This window comes from Tupaia chinensis, unplaced genomic scaffold (assembly GCF_000334495.1).
Source record: "Tupaia chinensis unplaced genomic scaffold, TupChi_1.0 Scaffold000096_1, whole genome shotgun sequence".
NCBI classification, from domain to species: domain Eukaryota; kingdom Metazoa; phylum Chordata; class Mammalia; order Scandentia; family Tupaiidae; genus Tupaia; species Tupaia belangeri.
The window spans coordinates 5,732,477-5,747,539 of NW_006159558.1; the positions used below are offsets into that span (position 1 = coordinate 5,732,477).

At 42.2% G+C, this 15,063-nt stretch overlaps 1 long non-coding RNA gene across 1 annotated transcript; it reads left to right on the plus strand.

The window, feature by feature from the left end:
- Positions 1-9,364: 9,364 nt before the first annotated feature.
- Positions 9,365-14,846, plus strand: LOC114006873 (uncharacterized). The gene is made up of 3 exons (XR_003548538.1): positions 9,365-9,578; positions 12,995-13,032; positions 14,806-14,846. It is a non-coding gene; the product is annotated as an uncharacterized LOC114006873 (long non-coding RNA).
- The last annotated feature ends 217 nt before the right edge of the window (positions 14,847-15,063 follow it).

The window sequence follows — 15,063 nt, forward strand, 5'->3', positions numbered from 1 at the left end:
CCCTGCTGTGCGAGTGCGGAGAAGCATCCTATTTCTTGGAGGGGGAGACCTCCCCACCGACTCTCAGCCCTTCCCCTCTACTTGCAGCTGCAGAGAATCGAACTCCCACCTGCAGAGTGAATGTCTCCAGCTAGTGAAGAGCAAGCACAAGCCACAGGGCTCCTCCAAACTGAAGAGTGTAATTGCAGGTGCCGCCTCTCCGTTTCTCCTGCTGTGAGGACGGTGGGAGTGCAGGCTGAAACAGAGATGGTCCAGAGTCTAAGTACGTGGCCTGGGGATCTGAGCTACAGCATGGTAGGCGGGCACCCCGTATAGATACAGAGGTGCCCTGGGCAGACACCGAGAGGTCCCGCAGACTTGACCGAACCAATAGAGAAACTCTTACTGTGCTGCACTCCTGCGGGTGTGGGTGGTGTGGGGTCATCCGTTTGTCATCACAGTACAGCCTGGCCTATCCGGGATGGAAACTGGAGTCTTCATAACAAACTGCTGCAGAATTACCTTGGAGATTCAGTACTTGATCAAGAAACGCACTGGTGGTTCTTCAATGCTTCTGGATTGATGTGAACTGTGGCTTAAGGAAAGTCACTTCCACCGAAATGATTCATGCATACCACAGAAACTAAAGTAGCAGCCTCTAACCAAGTGCTGTGGGTACCAAAGGAACACAAAGGAGCTTAGGTAACAGAGCAAGTTGAAGCTAGAGATACTGGAAGATCACTGCAGACTTTTCAAACCCTGTCTGTCTACTGTGATGTCCGCCCACGCAGGCTCCAGACTCCAGAATGCAGTCTATTCTAAGGAAGAAAGAACATTCTGAGAAAACAATTCATGTCTGACTTAACAGAGTGAGCCCCAGCAATGGTGGTCTTAGTCCTCCTTCTCTCATCCTGCAGTCTTTGCTATGCATGTGATGCCTAAGCGTTGAATTCAATGGGCACCGCTCAGCAGAGAAGTTATCTCATACCGTCGGCATTAATCCTGCCAGTACAGGGCCCTCCTGGGAGAGTCGACTTGCTGGCCTGAAAGCTTACATCTCATCTTCCTTACCACATCTGTCACAGAGTAAGAATTCAGTAAGTATGGAATTACATGAAACGAAACCCCTAAATTGTTAAAATACTGATTTAAAGTGGCATCTGACTTGCTTTCTAGAAATTTCTGAAAAAATCATGTTAATTTCCCTTTTCTTCTTTAGGTCTTACCTGAAGAAGGCAACCCCTTCCTTGGAAACTAGGATGCAGAGTCATTTAATTAATAGCCAGGATCTGGAAAACATCTGCTAATTAATTCTATGGACTACTAAGTGGTATTTATTTTTTTTAATGATTTATTTATTTATCCTCTTATTTATTTTTAATTTGACCAGAGAGAAACACAGAGAGAGAGAGAGAGGGAAAGTGAGAAAGCAACCCACCAGGTCTGGGACTCGAACCGTGGTTGGCCATGTGGGAGTGTCCAGCACCCCAACCACTACACCACCTGCTGGCCCCAACAAAGTGGTATGTAAAAGCAAAAGCTGAAGACCATCCTAGCTCTTTCTTCTGGCCAAATAAGCATGTCTACCAGAAAGTTCTGTGGCCATTGAGAAAAAAAGCCACGGTTTTGGGGCAGTGTTGTTAAAACTATTTCTTCCATTCAAACGATTAATTTTTACCTAAAGAGTACAAAGAACAAAAGGGTGACTTTTTAAGTCCAAGAAGATCTAAACTGGTTTTAATCTCAATTTATTCTACTAGATTCCAAAAGGTTGGTGAACCACTCAATGTACTAATTATTGCAAAATTCAACCTCCTGCCACAGGCATGTATGTAATCAGTAACTACAATTTATTTTATGATTTATTTTGCTATAGACAGAGAAAGAGAGAAAGAAATTGCCTCCCTGGAAGGGGCCACACCCAGTTCCTTCTTCTGCACTCTCTTGGGATTGTGGGCATGCACACACACGAGCCCAGTGTGGTCTTAAGCCATCAGGTATGGGACTCAAACTGTTCAGGCAGCCAGATGGGATCCAGTAACTTAACCTCCATGCCACCTGCTGGTCTGCAACTACAATTTCTAACAACAAAGTAAGTATCTGGACCTCAAGATCAAAAGTTAAATACTAAGGCAGCAGACTTCTGCAAACAAACCACTCTTTTATGATGTCAAGATAGAATTGTTGCAAATCTGATAGAAGGGTCTTTTACCTTTCCATTTTGCTATTATTTATATTCTTATTTTGGTAAATTTTTTCCAAAATTTATTCTTTATAGTAGAAAGAATAATGATCCCCCAAAGATATCTACGCCCTAATCTCAGAATCTCACAAGCTAAGGAACTTTGCAGAAGCAATAAAGATGAGGGACTTCAAGATAAGAAGATGATCCGTATGTAGTCACAAGGGTCTTTACAAATGGAGAGTTTTCCAACTGTGCTTAGAGATGCAATGACAGAAGAAGGGTCAGAGAGGTGCCAGAACTCACCAGGTCACCATCACTGTCGAGATGGAGGACACAGTCATGAGCTGAGGAATGCAGGGTCTTCTAGAAGCTGGAAAAGGCAAGAAGATGGGTTCTGACCTTGAGCCCCGGGAGAGAAACACAGCCCTTCTGACACATGGTCTGAGTCCAGTGAGAGCCTTGTCAATGTTCTAAGTTGAAAAAGTAAAAGATCATGAATTTGGATGATTCAAGCAACCAAGTCCGTGGTTGTTAGTTACAGCACAATAGAAAACCAGCCACCCATCTGTATAAGAGAAAGGCATTCAGAGCACTTCACTGTCAATAGCTCTAAGTTTGTCCATATTCAAGAAATCATTAACTAAGATGTGTAGTCTCTTTTGTCAAAAACTTCCTTAGTTTCTAATCATAACCATAGTTGAAATATAAAAGGATAAAAATGAATTTTATCATTTTCAATTTTGTAATAAAGGGCACTTTGGGCCCTCTGTCCTTGGGGTCTTGAAATCCAGTATCTCAAACAGAGATATGTTTACTTTCATCTCAGCTGATACTTCTAGAAGCAATCTTACTTTGGATTTCCACCACTGCCCATCCTATCTGGTGGAACAGCTTTCCAGAAGCACCATGTAGCAATTGGGGCAGAGAGACGGGGGTAGCACAGTGCATCTTGGGGATTAGCTCTTGCCGTGTAGAGCAAGAGCAGGAGGAACCTAGGGGCAATAGACGCTGGAGATTACAGTGGAATCCATCTCTTTAGACTTTGCTGTAAGAAAGTCAGACAGTAAATGAGAAAAAAATAGAACTTATAAAATAGATACTGCACAAAATAGAACTTGTGAAAAAGAAATAATTTTCAAAAAAGAAATGGAAGCATCATTATGAAAAGTCAGAGAAGAGCACGCCTCTGAAAAAATTAGCTCTATAACCAAAGATAATTTAGAAACATATTGGATATATTACTAAGCTCCAAGTTGGTAAGTGCTCTGTCAAATGAGGAGGAAACATACAGAGCAGTAACTTGAGATGACAAGGTGACCAAGGAGTGATAGGAGGAAGGACTGCAGATACACTGAGTACTCAATAGCTGATCCAGAAGGACAGTAGAAGAAAAGAGAAACAAAATGTACCACAGGGTTAAATCAGTGGTAGTGGGATCAATCTTGAAAAGTTATCTTTATAAATAGGAGTAGGAAAAGAAAATGAATGTGATGATGGAGCAAGAACAGAGATGGAAGAGACAGAAGGTTTATCCACGCTGAAGCCTGTAAATTAGGAGCCAGCAGATGGAGTGGTGGTTAAGGCGTTGGACTCCCACATGGCTGACTGAGTAATTTGAGTCCCAGAACTGGCAGCTTGAAAATCACACTGGGTGCGTGTGTGTGTGTGTGCCCAAAATCCCAAGAGAAGAATGGAGAAGAAGAAATTACACCATGGCCATCGCCCTGGGGTGTGTGTGTGTGTGTGTGTCTGTGTGTATTTTTCACTTTCCCATTCTCTGTCTCTGTCTTTCCAGCAAGCACCCTATGGAGAAAGCCCTTTAAAAAAAGATTGTAAATTACTTTTCTAGAAGAAACTGAAGCCATTGTAACAGAGACCAAGAGCACAGACATAACCAACATGTACCTTACTCGGTTAAATAAAAATGATTTTATGGAGATCAAGCATATGTATGATCTTGTACTAACCTTCCTTTATGTTATGCCTCTTCTCACCAATGACCCGTGCTTTGTTTGGCCTGTGTCAATTCTCCTGCAATCAGTGTATTTATTATGACCACCAAAATGATTAAATGCATAGGAAATACTAACATTTAGTACTGTTAAAACTGGGTTTTCAATTGTCATGAGCTTGTGAGTAATTTTTTTATATATTTTTCTGTTGTCCAGTTTTCTACAATAAAAATTTATTGCTCATAATAAGAAAAAAAACAGTATTTTTAAATTAAAATACACTGATAAAGTGTTTGGCTAAATAACTGGGCACCGATGCCTTGCCACATTGACTCTTATTAATAGTAACTACCACAATGCCATCCCAAGGCAGGATCCTCAGCCTTCATTTATTCTCTCTCACGCTCTCCTGCTTCATTCAACCACAGTAACAGTCCTAGGATTTGAGAAAATTCGGCAGTACTTAGTCTATTCACACATGTGTTATTTCAGTAGAAGAATTTTTTGTGTGTGAAAATAAAGGACCATGTCTCCCGTTCTAGATCCAAAGCCCTCCTGAGGTTATACAGTGTCTCAGCGCTGACCAGTCCACCATGGCCCCTGGGCTCCAGGATCACTCTAGAATTCTAATTTAGAGGATGCTGCACTTATATTCTGTGGGATACAATACAATGTTTTGATATTTGTTGACATTGTAGGTTGATTAAATCGAGTCAGTTTTTAAATTCCATCATCTTGGGGCCAGCACGTGGCATGGTGATTATGACACTGGGCTCCCACCTGGGTGACCACAGTTCAAGTCCCAGACCTGGTGGCTTGCTTTCTCATTTTCCCTCTCTCTCTCTAGTCAAATTTTTTTAAAAAAAAATAATAATAATAAAGTTAAATAAAATCATTTTAAAAGGTTTTTAAAATTCTGTCACCTTGCATACTTATCTTTTTTGTGGTTAAAACATTTAAAATGAGCAGATTTGAGCAATTTTGAAATACACGATGCATTGGCATTTATTACTGTCACTGTGCAATCTATACCCAGAGATTATCCGCCCTGTCTAACCAGAGCTTCGTACCTTTGACTGACATCATCCCCTTCCCTGTAGGCTCTCCTCTCCTAGCTTCTGCTAACCACCACTCTGCCCTCTATTCTGTGTGAGTTCTACTAGAACAGCTCCCACATAGAAGTGAGACTATGCAGTATTTGTCTTTCTGTGCCTGGCTTATTTCACTTAGTCTTCCAAGTTCATCCATGTTGTTGCAAATTATAGGATTCTCTCCTTTTCTAAGGCTGAGTAGTATTCCCTTGTGTATATATGCACATATATAGCCCCAGTATATCCATCAGATAATGCTGAAGTCTTGGCAACGATAGGTTAAATATTTTAGTTGAAAGGAAATGATCTTTCACATGACTCTGGGTCCACCTTCCTATGTCCAGGTGGCACTTGGGCCTGCAATTGCTCCCTATGTGGCTGCCATTCTCCAAGGCCAAGAATTGCCCTGCCAAGACAGCTCGTCCCTGTCCTGAGTTGCTTTATCAGTCTACCTTAAACAACACTGATATGCAAGGAATTTTAAAGAGCCTGTGGGAAAATGGAGTTAAAACACGAGTTTGTTTTTGTGAAAAATTTTGAAATCTGCACATAGCTCCTTTTGTAGCATGCATTTTTGCTAAACGTTTTGAAGTCCACCCCCAGCTCTTGCATTTTAAGTGGGTCATTGAGACGTTTCCTGATGAGTTCCAGAAGTTGGACATTTTTACGACGTATGTCAGGACTTGCTCATATTCCGAGGCTCGGGGACATGCCCCCTTTGCCTTCTGGACCACAACCTTGTCGGCAAAAGCAGCTACTTGGAGAAGTGTTCTGAAGCCTTTGAAGGTGATCCTCAAACTTCCCTCTCCAGGGAGAATGTCTACTTTCTCAGTGACCAAAATCTGAATTATTAACATACAGGAAAAAATTCTGAGAACCCAGAAACAAGGGCTAGCTTTGAACTATTCCTCTTTTACTGTTGAAAATCTTTTCTACCTTGAGGCAGTTGGGACTCAGCCATCAGTTTTGATTAGCAGGATGTGGAAAGTTACTGTCATTGCTTTAGGGAGGTTTGTTCTCTTTAAACCTTATTTCCCTCTATGGTCTAAAAATAGAATTGAACCTTGTAAACCTAGCCTCATTTCAGGGTTCCATTGTGCCTATGAAATTGTCAATGTCAGTAGGCTGGTTTGCATACTACGAAGATGTAATTTTATTGTTTTTTATTTATTTCAGAGGTTTTTTCTGGTTTTGCAAGTCCCACTAAATTATAGGATATTCTAACTAACTTGATATAAACTCTTTTAAGGGTTAAAATGTGCATAGTGTTACTTCATGAAGCACTATTAGCTAAATGTGCACTGCAACCCCTAAAGAAGACCCCAGAGTACTCCAGGTAAAGTTCTGGTAGCCCCACTAAATTTACCTTAAAATTCATATTTTTAGAGACAGTGATTGGAACTGTGAGTTGCAGAGAATGTATGTACCTGAAGGATTGTCACATTGAGCCCAGACACCTGTACAGTGTACACTATTTGAAGAAATGGCAACACTGAGGCATATCAAACTTCTGGGGTGGGGGGGTGTAGAAATATAAAGTTGGAAATAGAAAAAGGAAACAGTTCCAATTCGGTGGTCACGGAAGGAAAGTGAGCCAAGAGTACAGGGTACAGGGTACAACAATGGCAGTGAAATGTCCAATGAAAAAAGGCTGCAACTTTAGGAACGTGCACCTTATTTTCTTTTTGAGACACACAATATGATCTGCGGGGAAAGTAAATACATGGGGAAATTCACAGTCCTGTGTCCCTTCTGCCATGATTCAGGAGAGGAATTCTATTCACTGGAGGAACAGCCGTGGAATGGGCTGGCTTTAAGAGTGCACCACTGACCTCAAAAAGCTTTGAGGTGAGTAAAAATACAGGCTCCTCCTGTGGTTTTCGATGGAGATAGACTCTTTCTAGTGTGCAAAAAAGAGAATAAAATGGCCAAAAATCTTTAAACCATGCTACTTCTAAAAGGAGTCACTCAATGACTTGAATTTTAAAGCTGGTAAAACCAAAACACTGAGCTAGCCAAGGTGGTTTGTTCTTTCATTTAACTGAGAGGAGAAAGTGATTCTTCTTGTTTCCGTAGTTTAACTATTGAGTTGACTTGGCTATTTTAGAAAATATTTCTACAGGTCAGCACTTCAAAAGTTAAGATGTCAAAAACAATACTAAAGCGAGAGAGCACCTCTTGTCCGTCCATTCCTGATAATTCAGTTGGTACCAAAAATCCAGAAGTTTCCTGTGCTGTGTGTGTGCCTATATATTTATATTTAATTACTTGGTAAGTGATTTAAACATTGATAAATACCTGTATTTGCATACTTAGCATATAATTTATATATTCTTAAAAAGTATTCTTTAGAAAGTTGGGATATATCTATCTGTTGGATGTATGTATACTCTCATGGTTCTCTACTACAACAGAGAGTTAGCTCAGATGAGCCAAGAGTACAGGGTACAGCTGAGCCAAGAGTACAGGGTGCAGGTGAGCCAGGAGTACAGGGTACAGCTGAGTCAAGAGCACAGGGTACAGCTGAGCCAAGAGTACAGGGTACAGCTGAGCCAGGAGTACAGGGTACAAGTGAGCCAGGAATACAGGGTACAGCTGAGCCAAGAGCACAGGGTGCAGGTGAGCCAGGAGTACAGGGTACAGGTGAGCCAGGAATACAGGGTACAGGTGAGCCAAGAGTACAGGGTACAGCTGAGCCAAGAGTACAGGGTATAGCTGAGCCAGGAGTACAGGGTACAGCTGAGCCAAGAGTACAGAGTGCAGGTGAACCAGGAGTACAGGGTACAGGTGAGCGAGGAGTATAGGGTACAGCTGATCCAAGAGTACAGGGTACAGGTGAGTCAGGACTACAAGGTACGGGTGAGCCAAGACTATAGGGTACGGGTGAGCCAAGACTACAGGGTACGGGTGAGCCAAGACTACAGGGTACGGGTGAGCCAAGACTACAGGGTACAAGGGAGCCAAGACTACAGGGTACAAGGGAGCCAAAACTACAGGGTATGGGTGAGCCAAGAGTACAGGGTACAGGTGAGCCAAGACTACAGGGTACAGGTGAGACATGACTACAGGGTACAGGTGAGCCAAGCGTACAGGGTACAAGTGAGCCAAGACTACAGAGTGCAGGTGAGCCAAGGCTGGTTTTTATTAATCACAATTCCTAGCCCATGACCATCACAGGGCCATCTCTGATCTTGTAGCTCTTGAAAGTCATTCTTCAAGTATGAATTTTGAAGACCTAATCCTTGCGATGGTCTCTCCTCTTCCTACATCTCCCATGGACTACCCACTCATTCATTTGTCTATTCATTTTTCCTCTTTATCCAGTTAGTCTTTACTGAGTACCCACCGGGCCTCAGCAGTACTCTAGATAGGAATTCTTGGTGCAGTGGTGGACAAAACTTTCCATCCACATAACACTAGAACCTTTCGTTTTTCTTCCACTCTGTATTGTTACCATCTCAAAGTATCATTACCACCACCACCAATATTTTTTTTCCTCATTTTCTTCTGTCATTTACCTTTGGCTTTATAGACATCAATGAAAGCCAAGTTCATATTTGGGATCAGCATTATAACTTTAGCTACCAGTTTTATTGTTTGATGGGTATGTGTCTTAAAGCCAATGCACTAAAATTTGGACTCAACAATACTTCAACAGTTCAGTCCTTAAAATCACTTCACATAAATCCCTAACAACATGCAAATATTCCTTTGAAAAAGATTTTTTCTATTACTGTAATATTTTATTTTCTGATAGACTTGGGGAGAATAAGCAAATACAAAGACCCTACTGTTATCTTTTCCAATGAGCACATTTCTGCAAAAATGTTTTTACAAAGATCGAGTTTGGGTGCAGATTCGGAACTCCTGCTTGGAGTCGGACAGTTCGGACACATTAGAGAGAAACCGGCACTGGGTCCTCCTGAATGTCGTTACCTTTCGTTTACATTTATTTAAATACATTGTTGCTCTCTCCAAAACATGCATTTCTCCTGTTGACTTCTATTAACAGTAAAGTAAACCCCAAAGGCCAGAGAGTTGGAGATTTATAATGCCTTCTGGGAGCCTCGCTTACTTCTCCACCTCCCATTTTGACGTTGTCAAATATTAGTCTTGGCAGGATGGCAGAGGCTGTCAGTAGCCGCTCAGCAGCTTGATGGCTTCCCGTTACCCTTGTCCAGCGATGGCAGAGTTATAGAATCTGCCCTCGTCACTGAGAAAGAACAGATCCATCAAGCTGACTCCTTCAATTGTGCTGGACATAAATGATGTGGCACATTCGGGCCAATACAGGCTTGGTGACAAGGGCATGAGGGGAGAAGAAAGGCAGCCCGGGAGGTTCTGCAGAGCTCACACCACCAAGGGCATCAGGTAAGATGTCTCGGGGGTGTGTTCCCTGGCCAATTTATAATAGAGATTGCTGTACTGGATTTCTTTCCCTGCAATAGCTCTACCAACTTTCAAACTTGTTTTCACTCAGAGGAGACCAACTTTCAGGCCATCCAATAAAGAAGCCACCACCCAATGTCCTTCAAAGCAGAATAGAACTTAGTATTTCCACTAAAGTATGCTTCTTTGCTTCTCTATATTATTCCAGATAGAATAGATCTATTTTTAGAAATTTGCAGCATCATTGTGCCAGAAAAATATAGTCTTTAAAAGATTATGTTAAATGATACAATTGGGCTGGCTCTATGGCCTAGTAGTCAAGGCAGTGGATCCCACATGGTCAATGACATTGTTCAAGTCCCAGATCTGGCAGCTTGAGAAGTATGCTGGGCACATGTGAGTGGGTGCCCAAAATCCCAAAAGGAAGGCTACATAGAGAAGAAAGGATTGTGGCGTGACCATTCTCCATGCGGGGATGCTTTCTCTGTCTCTCCATCTCTCTCTGTCTCTCACATGCACCCTCTAGCAAAAATACAGTAAAGTGGAAATTCACACACACTGCTTATGGAAACATGAGTTGATGTAATGACTGTAGAAGATAATTTTTTCTTCTAAGGCAAAAGCCATTAAAGAGATTCAATGCCTTTTGATAGGGGAATTTTATTTTCAGGAAGGCATGAGTGCTAATTTTTTTTCTCCTTTTTTTTACGTGTTGTAAGTTGTTGTTGCTGTTATTGTTGTTTTCCTCAGACATGGAGCTCCCTTGAGGATAAATAATAAAATGCCAGTCCATTTGTTGAAAAGTGAAGCCCTCCACTATGTGCTAGTGACAGAAATCTCAAAAAACTAAGGGGCAAAAATGCTCCTTTTTCTTTAAAGCTCAAGGAATTAACACTGTTCCCTGACATATTGTGTTTCCAATAAACTAGGAAAAATTGAGAACACATGTGGAATTTCGGTTCTCATTCTCTGTCTGCTGCACAGCCTAGTGCGTGGTCCCCTTCTGTTTCTGATGTGGAAATTGCCCCTGAAAGCGTTTTGTGAATCAGGGACAGGAAGCCCGCGGAAGAGCCGTGACATCATGGAAACATGACCAGCAGCACGGAGTCTGCAGGTCTCGGGGCTTACATAACACCACCCTGATTAGAGACTAGAAACTCCCACCCCGGTTTTCTGAAAAGGGCAAATACTTTTGAATTTTCTCTGGTAAACCACAAAAAAAAAAAAAAAGCTCACTCTTCCATTCCTACATGGTGGAGTATATTAACTCACATCTCGGTAGGACATGACACTTAAATGTGTCAGAGTCCTTTCTATAAAGATTGACATTCATAGTATTCTAAGGAGTTAGAAATTTTTTTTTTTTGGAGAGATTTTCACTGTAGGGCGCGTGCGCTCGCCAGACAGACAGAGAGAGACATAGAGACAGAAAGCGAGAAATCACCCCCCAGGGGGGATGGTCACGCTGCAATCCCCTCTCCTCCATTCTCCTCTCGGGATCTTGGGCACGCACGCACACGTGCCCGGCGTGAGTTTTAAGCCACCGGGTCCGGGACACGAACCGCGGTCGACTACGTGGGAGTCCAGTGACATAGCCATTATGCTAACTGCTGGTTCCCAGGAGTTAGAAATTTTTATGAAAAATTTCTTGTGCCCAGGAATGCTTTTGGGTGTTATTGATAATTGCTAAGAAAATCAAAAACAGTCTTGAAGGGCACAGGACACTTTGAGCATTGTCAGGTCAAGCACATCCCTGCCTACAGAAGCTGAGCAATTAAGCCATACTTTTCATTTTATTGGAAATGTGCCATATGTCAAGAGAAAATGAAATAGGATAGAAAAGTCTGAACATAATCAGAGAAACGGTTTAACACTCTGTATGTGCATCGTGGTGGTCGTTATGAGAACAGACTGAGCGAGGTGGGTTTTGCCTTTATATTCCTTTGAGTATCTACTGCAGGGGTCCAGCCTCGGCGTGGGTGGGTTATCTCGACGAAGGCGGCGAAGGTGAACAGAAGACAGAGGCCTCGATGCCTTTCATGCATGTCCTATGCCGGACACCCCTCAGAGGTCGCCCTCTGAGGAGTGACGACTGCTAGGAATCATCGTGCGTTTTTATTGAAAACGTGTTACATGCAAGTAAAGGGAGAGGGGCTAGTGTTTCAATTAACAGCTCATAAAGTTTTTAACAATAAAGAACAAAGATTCTATTCAGGGTTGGATTAAAGGTGGGTCTAGTGCAATTGCAGGAGCCATCTTGTAATTACTAAAAATGGTGCTGAGAAAAGAAAATCTCAAGAATAGATATTAGTTCTTATGGATCTTAATAAAGAATGATATTTATATAGTTTTGTAGGGATCTAAGACTTAATTTGAGGAATCCTAATATATTTATCTATTTCACTTAGAGAGGGCAGAGGTGTCCTGGGCCAATTTTGGCCTAATCCTATTTTACATAAAGGAAGGAAGAATTAAAGGGCCTTCCAAAGGTCAAAATTACTTTTGCCTAAAAAAAACTTCAGCCCACCCTCTATTGTGACCATAGAGGTAAAGCATTATAATTAATAGTAAGTAATCAGAGCAAAGGGGAGCTGTCGGTTGGGGGACTTCCTAAAAGATTTTATCATATACTCAGGATGTATAGGAGAGCTATACAATTCTTTCATAGTAGTAAATTGGAGAGTCAGAGGGGGGTCGCTTCCCAGTGAGGCTGCCTCAATTCTCTAGAGCAAATAGCAGGCAGCCTTGCTGACATGCCAACTAACCCAAGCTTTGTTCCAAGGTCGGGGGGTTCACAACAGTGGCCTTGCCAACGTGTTAATACAACCGAAAGCGAAGCTTAAAGGTCGGGGGGCTCAGACAAATCCTGGGGCCTCACCGGGTCGGACTCCTCCAATCTACTTCTTTCTTTTACAATGAATGTGATTATCCACAATTAGGAAAAAATGTGAAAATACCATGAGAAAGCTCACAAAATATTTATAAGAATATTAAGACTGGGAACCAGCAGTTAGTATAATGGCTATGTCGCTGGATTCCCATGTAGTCGACTGCGGTTCGCGCCCGGACCCAGTGGCTTAGAACTCACGCCGGGCACGTGTGCGTGCGTGCCCAAGATCCCGAGAGGAGAATGGAGGAGAAGGGATTGCGGCGTGACCACCCCCCCCGGGGGGTGATTTCTCGCTTTCTGTCTCTATGTCTCTCTCTGTCTGTCTGGCGAGCGCACGCACCCTATAGCGAAAACCTCTCAAAAAAAAAAAAAAAGAAAGAAAAAAAGAATATTAAGACTGATGCATGGGATCCTCAAACTCTACCTGACTTCAGCTCTAGTTTTAAACAGTTAAAGCCTAAAGCGAGGTGAGTATACCTGTGCTGACACGAGTTTCTTCTTTCTCTAGGCTGCTATATGCTATACCGTCTTCTAAAGGAACTCTTGGTGAGAATCTGTTTTTTTCTCTTTTTTATTTTTGTCACTATATATGAAATCTGCAGATTTAAGATAAATGTTATTTTTCAAAGTGTATTTCCTTCTTTCATTATTAAAATAATCAGAACAATGAATATACCTACTGAAGACTGGAAAAGTATATAGAATTAATGGACCAAATTGTAGACCCGATGAAATCTACAACTTAGTAGTAAAGTCCTAATTTTTTAAAAGAATTGAGCAAATCATAGAAACGATGCCTAATTTTTGGAATAATTCATTAGCACTATCAAGAATTCTATGTATCATAGCAACTTAGTATTTTTCCCCTTATTTTTCATTTTGGGGCAGTTGCCATTTCTCTGGAAATCACAGTCATTTCTAGAAGCAATAATCTTGTGAACTCACTTTTCTGCCCTTAAGCCTTCAGAGCAGGTGGTGCCATTGTTCCCTGGAAGGGAGTTTTCCTGCTTCCTGGCAGAATTTGGAAGTCCAGATTTTCTCATGGAATGTCCCTGTTGCAAGTTCCACACCCACCTCATGATCAAAGGCAGTTTTTTGATCCAAGATTCCAATTTTGCTGTTTCCACCCCAGAAGGTGCATGCTTGAATGCGACTTCCCCAGGGGAGAGTAGTCCGAAGCTGAAGCCTTCAGGGGGACAGTGATGGAAGAGGCACATGTGGGTGAGGCAGGAAGCCCAGAGTGAGGCTCCCAACTGTTCTAGACTTGGGATTAAGAGATATCGAACCTCAACAAGGAGGCTTTCCCTTAAATATTTAAAAAAAAAATTACACAGGACCAGCAGATGGCATAATGGATACATCACTGGACTCGCACATAGTTGACCGTGGTTTGAGTCCCGGACCTGGCAACTTAAAACTCACACTGGGCTTGTGCACATGCATGCCCAAAATCCTGAGTGGAGAAAGGATTGCAGTGTGGCCATTCCCTCTAAAAAAAAATGTTTACAAAACTGGGACCAGCAGTTAGCATAATGGCTATGTCGCTGGACTCCCAGGTAGTCGACCATGGTTCAAGTCCTGGACCCAGTGGCTTAAACTCATGCCAGTCACGTGTGCATGTGTGCCCAAGATCCCAAGAGGAGAATGGAGAAGAAGGGATTGGGCGTGGCCATCCCCCTGGGAGGTGATTTCTCGCTTTCTGTGTCTCTGTCTCTCTCAGTCTGGTGAGTGCAAACGCCCTATAGCATAAAACCTCTCCAAAAAAATTTTTTTACAAAACTCAGTACTGGTGTGAGCAGAAACTTACATTCTCATTTGCAAGTGGTTATAAAATGCACAGAATAGAATGAAGATTTTTCAGCCACTTCACGCTTCTTGCCACGTGGTAAAAGAAAGTTGAAGCAGAAAAAAAGTAGAGATAGCTTTACAAACGTAGAGATATGATTAAGTTTACCATGAACAGAGTTTACCGTGCAACAGAGTTTACCATGAACAGAGTTTACCGTGAACAGAGCTTACCATGCACAGAGTTTACCATGAACAGAGTTTACTGTGCAACAGAGTTTACCGTGAACAGAGTTTACCGTGAACAGAGTTTACCATGAACAGAGTTTACCATGCACAGAGTTTACCATGCAACAGAGTTTACCATGCTGGGAGACCAGTAATTTTAAAATATCAGGTCTGTAGAGAAGTTCATCTTAGCTCAGGGCTACAAAAGAATCTGAAATGTTAGCTCAGAAACAAAGAGATAATAAGAAAATGCCTACTGATTTTTCTCCTATGGTTTTCACAATTTATGAATTCACATTCTTTCAGATCCCCAATTTGCTATGAACGAACAGTCAGAATGACAAAAAGCTGACCAGGTGTGCTGCTGGGATGGTCCTGTCAGCCAGATGCTGCAGTATGTCCACTGCTGAAGCAGTCAGACCTCCTAAGGACTCAGCTGTGCCCATGGGGCCACCAGGAACAGGCAAGAACCCAGAAGGGAGGTGCGATTACAAAGGAAAGTAGTCAGAGCAAGAGAAATTGCTGTGAAGTTCCGCTGACAGCCTAGACTTCAGCAATGGCATC